Below are 9589 nucleotides of genomic sequence, written 5' to 3' on the forward strand. Positions count from 1 at the left end.
GTGATTAGTGCTTCCATAAATAGCCTGAATGTACTTTCATATCACAGCAGCTCACGCACACACACTTCAAAATGGAGAACGCCCATGTCTAAGGTGTTTTTTCATCGCTGATTGGTGTAATGTGTAAAAGTCTTGAATCTCACATTATTTATTTCAGTGCAGCTGTTTATCCAGGTATGTTTTTACTGCTTTTCTAGTGTGTTTGTGATCAATATCAGATGATACTCGCTGTTGCACCTCTTTTGACCTCCAACAACCTGTTACATCTGATTTTCAGTTCAGTTCTTAAGTAATTTAGCAAACCTCAGCCCCTTCCTCTTCCTTAAGAATACCTAAATGACACCTACCCTTCTACTGAGACTCTTTCGATGAGGCTTCAGTCAACAGTAGTACAGATATGGCTCGACTGCTGTAGGGTTGTTTTTGTTTTGTTTTGGGGTTTTTTTTGGGGGGGGGGGGGGGGGGGGGTCTGCTACCTCTTACATTGTCTCCACTTGTCTAGTTTCCTCAAAATTTTTAAGGCCACGCTACACACCATGTCACAATATAACAGCTTTTCATCTAATAGCTCTTTAAGAATCACCTTGTTGATGCAAAAATACAGTTTTATGTCGGTCAAACTGTTTTTCATAGATTCAGTTAAACTAATTATGTGTTTTTGCAAGAAGCTGCCAGTAATAAAGTGTCTAAAGATACAATTTAAAATTGGTTTTTGGCCAAATTGTCTGTTTATGTGCAGACACAACACTGGTTCAGCCAACACGTTAAGTGCCTTTTTGCTTTAAGAGCTTGAATGATTTATAGATCAGGTCAGTGTTGAGCAGTGTTGGTCAAGTTACTTGAAAAAAGTAATCAGTAACTAATTACTGATTACTTCCCCAAAAAAGTAACCCCATTACTTTACTGATTACTTATTTTCAAAAGTAATTAATTACTTAGTTACTTAGTTACTTTTTAAAAACACGATTTACAACCCGAATAGGTGATAAAGCGATAGATCTTTCAGCCCAGTTCTACTTATTCTACATAATCCATCATACAAAATGTAATCAAATGGAAAAGTCCCTTTTTAAAACTTGTTTTATTAGTTTTAATCTTTTAACTTTATGCATCAAGCAAAAATTTAATTATATGCAACATTCTCTGACTGGAAGAAATTTGTTTAATATTTAAACCTATTTTCTGCACATTCCAACACATAAAATATATATTTTTTTGTGTTTACACTCACTCTTTCAAATAGATGCAAGTAAAACACAGCAGAAAATAAATAAAGTCAAAGACTAGCGGTCCTTTTGCTCTATTTTCACCTGTAAAGCAGGAGTAGGGAAGGCGGAGGTTTATCCTGGTGCAGGTGTGCCGCAGCGGTCAGTGGAAGAATCCGCGAGTTTCTCTGTGAGTTTCCCATTACCCCGAAGTTTAGGGGTTTTTTTCGCTGTAAAAAGAAGTTTTCTTCCCACGCACAGCGGACGCTAATGTTTTTGTCACTTTTTATGGAATCAAACTCAAAGTAAGGTCAGTACTTCCACGCTTTAAACGCTGCACGCTCATACTCTCTCCTGCACTCGATATATGATCCATTGTTGATCTGCACACAGCTGTTGTCACAAACGTCGCACTTGGTAACGTCATTGTCATGAGACATTCTCGCAAAAAATCACGGTTTTAGTAACGCAGTAACGCAGCGTTCCTACGGGAAAGTAACGGTAATCTAATTACTGTTTTTGCAATAGTAATCCCTTACTTTACTCGTTACTTGAAAAAAGTAATCTGATTACAGTAACGCGTTACAAGTAACGCGTTACTGCCTATCTCTGGTGTTGAGTGGCTTAACAAACAAACAGACAAACAGAAGCTTCTTCGGAAAGTTGTCAGGTACACAGACTGGACTAAAAATGAGTTAAAAAGCAGTCAATGTCCAAAGAAAAGCTTGGAATGACCTTCACAAAGCCTGGAGAACTGTGGCTCAAGACCACTTTAAAATATTACAGGAAAGTCTGGCTCCTTGGATATAAAGAAATCAGGGGTAGCTCAACACTTGTGCACAGCACTGTAATCATGCTTTTATTCATTTAATATTTAATTGATCAAATGTGTCAGAATGTGGTCAAATCACAGTTCAAAACACCTACTACCACGCTGACACGCTTATAATGACCAGGCAGATACCAAGTAGGTGTCCTGCTTATTCACCCTCTCACTTTTAGTGTTGCAAAGTTCAGCTGAGGCTGATTAAGAACGTCACCACTTTAGCAGTTATTAAGTTGTAACCCAAAGTACTGGATTAATTGAAATTTTGACTGGATATTGGCACAGACACACGTGAAAGGATTACTAGAGTATTTCTATCCCGCTTTAGGGAACACGAGCGCGCAGCAGATATTATTGCAGTATATCCAATTGCTTTGAAGACTTTTTCCTTAAAGATGCTCCTGCTGGTGTTAAAAGAAATGTCAGGTGATTGCCATTCCTCCTCTGTGGGCCATGAATGTCTATGAACCTGCAAGGCAACACATTCAGTAGTTTTAGAGACTGACTGGCAGTCAGCTTAACATTACTATCCCCAAATCCTGCTAGCGTTCTTGCTATGAATACTATACTGTCATATAAAGCAGGAACACTGTAAATTCTCCCTTTTTCAAACTGAAGCGATTCTTTGGTTCTTAAACGTTCACAGATTTATATGAAATTCATTGTGTCGTCATTTCTTACAGCTCGTAAATGGGAGAACGGAGAGACATTTGCTGTCGCTTTTGTTTTCTTCTCTCTGAATCCAAGATGAACCCTGCTGTCGAGCACATAGTTGCTTCCCAATATGATATTTACACTTAGCAAACACTGAAAGTATGACATCATGGTTCCAGGATGAAGCCGCTGCGGGCTCGTAATTCGTCCAGCAACCTCACAGGGGAAGTAAATCATGGTTAAAACGCCCTCCTCTCGCTTTTAATCTGCCCTTAATGAAGTCTGGCACATTTCCCTTTAGTCGTGGCTCCATGGCACAACTGTGATCTACAGGCCCAGCCCGGAGACCAGAGGCCCGTGGCCTTGGTAGTGCTGTGGGAGACGTGGCTTGAGCCGGGGCTGCGCGTCCAGGTATGAGCCGAGCCCCTTTGGCATGCACGGGGTCAAGTGGTTAACCCTCATTATCTGGAGAGGACGAGGAACATGTGACTGGGACGTTCCAGCTGCAATCAATATCGAACAGTCATTAACCGCAGAGACAATGCATCCTCACACACAGAGACGCCCGCGCACACCCGAGCACTTAGTGGCACATGTTTCTCGTCCATGTCACGTACTGTAAAGTCTCCACCAAAGGAAGCGTAAGGGCATAAACACAAACAACATTGATCCACTCCAAACACTGAGCCATTTTAAACGGTGGGAAAACTCAGCTAATGTTAACAGACTATTTTCAGAGGCTGACACTTGAAGGTTGTTGTATAAGCTTTTCCTGCTGCTTTGATTTAACTGTAGCGGCAGAGAGGCCAATCACAACAGCTGGGCTATCCGCAGACTTACATTTCCTGTTTGTGGTATGCTTGATTGCTGTCCAGACGTCTTCCTCCCTTCTCTTCTTATGCTTGCTTCAATCTACCTCCTCTCCTTTACTCGTCTCAGCCATCACGACTGACAGAAAAGCACTGATTACACACAAATAACAATCTGCTCAAAACATGTCCTCCACATATTACCATCCCAGTATGAGACGCAAGTAAAACCTTCTTCTCTTCTCTTCTCTTCTCTTCTCTTCTCTTCTCTTCTCTTCTCTTCTCTTCTCTCATAGTAGCAATTAGGCTTGATAACCACCCAAGACAATAGACATTTCATGTAACCATCTTTATCGACATATAAACATCCAGGAATCTCGATAGCAATCCTGATTAGTGCCTGGTTGTGATCCTCCTATCTTAACTTGCCGCAGTTCCCTGCATTATACCTTTTTAGCCTCTCGGATGAGATTAGAATTTGAAAAGGGAAATTGTCCTTTGATGCTTCATATCAAAGAACTAGACAATTCCCATTGAAAAAACGTGTAGAAAGTGAAGACATGCGCTCACAAACACACACACAGACACGCACACACGCATATGTTATTAACTCACTGTGATTATTTGTTAGCGTAAGCTGCATTTTGTAGGCCTGTAGCCCGGAGGGTTTAGAAAAGAGCTAAACTGATGGAGAGAATATGCCAAATGCTGGCCTGTGGGGGTGTTCTGTCTATTCTAATAGAATTACCAGCCTCTGATAGATGAGTCTTTTCTCCGAGGCTACTTGTCTGTCAAACATTAGGTCACACTCAGCTTCCAGACTCGGAATTGGGGTGGGGTGGGTTGTGAGGGAGAGAAGAAGGGGGCTCAAGGCACAGGAAAAAAATGTCTGGAGAGGTGCCTCACTCCCTGCCAAGAAAAGGAAGGCAACAAAAGTGAAAAAGGGTTAGAGAGGGAGGGATGGGAGAGGGGGGGGAGCGAGGGGGGGAGCTGGTGAAAGAGAGTGAAATGAGTGAAAGTGGGGGTTAAAGAAAGAGAAGAGAGCGAGCGGGGTACAAAAGGGTGCATTCGAATCCACTCTAATTAAGGCCCGTGTGATGGACAGGACCTGCGGACGTGCCTTCTTTTCTTTTTTGAGTGTCTGTGTGTGAGGGGACGGTGTGACGATGGGAGGAGCCGGAGCCCTAGTAGAGATGTCTACTGCCAGCAGCCTGAATGGGACAAAGACCTGAATAGAAACTTCAAAGCAACCTCTGTGAGCTCGACCCCCCCTCTTCTTCGCAGTCCCTTGGCTGTGTGATGGTCAACAAGCTCCTGTTCAAGTGTGTCCGTGTGTGTGTGTGTGTGTGTGTGTGATTCTGTTTGGCAGTCTGTTATTTTCTGACTGCTACATGCATTTCTTGGCAGCTATGCGTGCAGTGTGGATTTCAAAGTGTGTCTTTCTGCCTGGGTGTGCTTTTTGTCTTATGCGACGATGTGTGCGTGTGCGTTTTAAAGAGCAGACTGCAGGATGCAGATATAATTGGAGCAGAGGATCTGACTCATTGCTCTCTCCCTCTGAACTGAGCGCCGGCTCTCTATGGCAGGGTTGGAAGTGAAACAAGCAGCCCACAGAGCTGACGTGTTGAAGAAATTATTGTCGCTAAATGATACACGGGGCTTTAGCGTCTAATTTGATCCCAGTGTCCTTACTGATTTTGGCCTGCGTTACGATCTTGCAGTGTGCGTCATCTAATTCGATTTGGCTCCGGCTCAGGCCAACTAATGATCTTCCACTTATCACCCCTCTTCTTCTCCCCAGTTGATACTCGTCAAAGTGTCTTTCCCATCAGACCCACCAGCCTCACATAACTCCCGACAACTGCAGCAGAGAGTTGGAATCACTCGGGGCCCCTTCAGAAAAACAGGAAGCCCTAAAGGGTGAGGGCCAGGGCAGGCAGAAAGATAAGATTTATGCATACTTGTGTGCTGTATGCTCTGGCATGCTAACGACCGTGTGCATGTGTGTGTGTGTGTGTTTTTGGATATCTCATAGAAATATCTGTCCTGTCTGAACCCTCTTGCACCAGTCAAGTGTCAGGTCAGACTCTAAAGCTCCTGAGATCAACATGTCATTGTTCCTGCCTGGTGTCACTGACATGTCCTCAGTGACATCATCGCCAGGGGGACGCTTAGCATATCTCTCACTTCTCTCTTCAGTGCTCGTCTGAAGTAGCATTAGCCTCCGCCTCTAAACAGAGTACATAATAAAGTAGCCACAACAACCTCATCAGTGGCTTTTATGCCCTGGCAGGTGCAGCTCAGCATTGTAATTGTGTAGGCTGCTGCAACTTTGATCACGTATTTATATTTAAAGAGGTAGTATAGCAACCCTGGATGCATGCGTGCATGTACGCCTTCACAATCCTGGTAATGAAAACATCGTCTGAATGGGCCTTTTTTTTCTTTCAGTAGCACTTGTTGTATTGCATTTCCGAGCAAACGTGCTTCAATTCATGCCATAGAAAACCACTTTGAGATAACATTTTCTATCTGCTGATAAAGTTATCTGCTATCCTGATTATGTCATGTTTTCAGCTGAGCAGCAATAAATAAAGAGGCCGTAAAAAATCCTGGAGGTAGTTTATGGGGAATAATTCCCCTGCCCTCTCACACACACACACATAATGCTGTAATTGTGACACGCCTTTAAAGCAAAGACGCAAGAATGATCACAGGGAATGCATATGTGCACATGCCCACGCTCAAACTTGGAAAAGAAAGGAAGCATTGCACCTAAGAACGTACTGTTGCGCAAACACACCTTTGGCAAACAAAGATATACTTTAAAAAAAAGAAGAAAAAAAAACACTTTAAACCCAGGGAGAAAAACTCCTAAATCTGAGGATGTCCTTGTTAGTAAGCAGCCGAGGGTGCATGAGTGCTCTCAGCCGCATCATGAAAGCCTCAGCAATTACTCCCATGCTCCCTCGCTCTGGCATAAATCTGCTCTTATCTCGGCTCGCTGCAGGATCAGGGAATATCAGCTCCAGCATCTGCTCCATCTACAAACCCAGCCACTAAAAGCACAACAAAGTGGTTCTGCAGGCATAAATAAAGGAAGGTGGTGGCGGGCGGGAGGCGTACCGGAAGAAGCGCAGGGGGTTGAAGAGAGGGAATATAGAAAGGAACTGAGAATGAGAGATAGGAGGAGGGGGTTGCGTCTGTATCTCTTTAGCATTTCTCTCTGCATGTGTCAATCAGCCAGTCAGAAAAACGTAATTCCAGCTCAGCTCAGCTCAGCAGAACCTCTTGGAGGGAAATGAAGATATATGGAGAGAACAAAAGGTCAACAGCATGGGTCATAAGGGGCAACTTTTACATTAGGGAGTATGGGAAGATGCAAAGTTAAGTCAGGGATGTTTTATCTACTGGAGGGGTAATCACCGATGCTTCTTTTATCCAATAAACTTTTCTTTTTCTTTACATTAACATCATTATTGTCATTACAAGTTTATTCAGAGAGGTCAGCGGATTCTGGGCATGCTATAGACAGAAAAGTTGCTCGCACCTGGCTAAAGTAACAACAAGGACGGATGAACAGGACTCCAAACTATTTTTAGGAGGATGTTTATTTTCCTCACGGTCCGACTGGAACATCTTTCATTCTGGCCTCTTTTTTTTTTATCACAGCTGTGACCCTGACCCCCCCACCACCACTCCGTCCTCCGCCTCCTCCGCCCGTCCTGTCTCCTGTGCCTCCCCGGTTCTCTCTGCATTTCTTCCTCTCTCACTGTCCTCTACTCCCATGTTACCTTGGGTCAGCCACTCCTTTCTCTCTCTGCCTGAGTGTGTGTGCATGAATGGTAATGGAGCCATATAGAAATGTATAACCATTCCAGTCGGTTCTGCTCAGCGTGCACGCCTGGGAAGTCATAATAGAGATGAAATGTTACAAGGAAATGTTGAGAGGAAATACCTCAGCTCCAGGTGCTGGCTGAGGGTCAGGGGTGAAGAGGTGGCACACCAAGCCTCGGGGTCCCCTGAACCCTGACCTCACGAGACTGATGAATAGCGTGCTAACAAGGACCAGCTCTCTCTTAGAGTGTCTGCACTCTCTCTTCTTGTCTTTGACTACCTCTAATTTTGCTCTCCCAGGAACTGATCTGGCAGCAGCAGAGTAGTAATACTTACACCGGCTGAACCTTTAAAGTACCTCGCCATCTGTCGTCTTCCTTGGATTTATAATTATCATCATATCACATTCAAACTACGCACTGTCGCACTCTTACATAACCTAACCCCTATCTACCAGTGCCTGCAATACTTAAGAATAGATTGAATAAATTATTATTGGGTGAGGTGTTAAATCTTGGCCAGGAGTACAAGTGCTTTCTTTCTAATGAGGCTCCGCTACATCGTCTCTGCTCCTCATCGGCACGGAAGAGAAGCGAGAAAGCCTGCAGCAGGCACATTCACGGGCCTCCCGCATACACATATGCATGCACATACACCGAGTACACCCCCACATACATGCACAAATGGTAATAGTTTAAATGTGGGTGTTGCACACACGAACATGCACATTTACACTCACACACACACATTCCAGCCGCACCCTGGCCCATTTGCAAAGCTGTATCATAAAGCCAATTAAAGAGATGAGTCTTATTAGCAGAGGTGTCTCAGCCCTCGTTCATCACTGGGGTTTCCTGGCAGGGGCTGGTGACATGCAGAGCTCTTCATCATCTTTATGAGACCTGTCTCATCACGCCCTTATAAGACACTCATCCAAACTTTACTGAGACTCATGATTTAGCAGAGCGGGCTTGGCCCACAAATCCATTCAGTCGTCCTCGGGTCACCTTTGAATGCGCTTCAAGGGATTTGAAAATGAAAGTGGAGAAAATGTAGGCCTTGCGTGGCACACTGCTACCTCGCTGGCTTGCATGTCTTCTGTCCCCCACCCTCCTCCATACCCTCTCATTGAAAAACCCGTAATCTTGTTTCCTCTTCCTGCAGGGAAAACCTTTATTATCCTCATCGCAGAGCACAGGCCCACTGGGATGAGTGAAAGTGGCTTCACAACAATGGTGTGAAGTGAGGAGAGAAGGTGTAGAGAATCAAATTCCAGGGTAACCCTGGGTAAATATCCTCCTGCTCCCAGCTGAAAGCTCGTCTTGTTTTCTTGCTTCGTGAGGTCGAATGCCCTGCTCAGACCTCTGGACCACCTGCAGCTCTGCTGATGACAGATTCCCTCCACACTCTGGACCATCAGTGCCAAAGAGAGACTAATCCTCCAGCTTCTATCCCCCAAGTACAATAGCCCTGTCACTCGTTCACTCATTCAGCATACCTTTAGCCGCTCTGCCTGTGTGTCAATATGAAGAAAACCGACAGGAGGCAGAAGGTGGATTCCCACGGCGCTCTATTCATAGCTTCTCACTGGAATCTCTGACCTGTTCTGGCTTGTCTCATGAAACCTGCTCATCATAATGAAGGGCATTGATCCTACTTCTCATTTCACATTCACCTTGACTTCTCAGTTACAGCCCACAGAGCGTCTCCTCTTAGTCCAGGAGAGATTATTTCCCTTTATTTGGTTACAAGATATTTTATTGGATGCCCAGCACATTGTTGGAATGATACGGTTTGGAATGAATGAGGCGCTAGAAGATGAGTCTGGACATTCAAGCGCTGCTGGCCTGTCTGTGTGAATGAGGCCGCGTGCCTAATCTGAGGCCGGCTCTGGTAAATGATTTTCCAGGGTCAGCTGCTTTCCTTTGCCCTTACAAGCTGAGAAGATTACAACCAATGTTCTCATTAATGATTTATCCACGGAATTAAAAAACTCTAGGTTTATCTCCTCGCAGAGTCCTGGAAAAGTCTCAGGCGCTGCGTGAAACAGCTCTTCTTAGGGGGAGGTTTGCGATCAATCACAAGAAAGAGCAGGAATTAATGTAGAGCAAACATATTTTGAATGACCATGAAATGCTGTTCGGATCCTCTTAGATGAGTTTCCACAGTGAACTCACGTGTATGTGTAAATCAGAAGTCCTCCTTGACCCGCTGAGGTTTCAACACCAGCTGAACTGATAGTGTATGTTGAGGCCTTT

Source organism: Perissodus microlepis, chromosome 2 (assembly GCF_051167445.1).
Source record: "Perissodus microlepis isolate ML-2025 ecotype Zambia chromosome 2, ASM5116744v1, whole genome shotgun sequence".
In the NCBI taxonomy this organism is placed as follows: Eukaryota; Metazoa; Chordata; class Actinopteri; order Cichliformes; family Cichlidae; genus Perissodus; species Perissodus microlepis.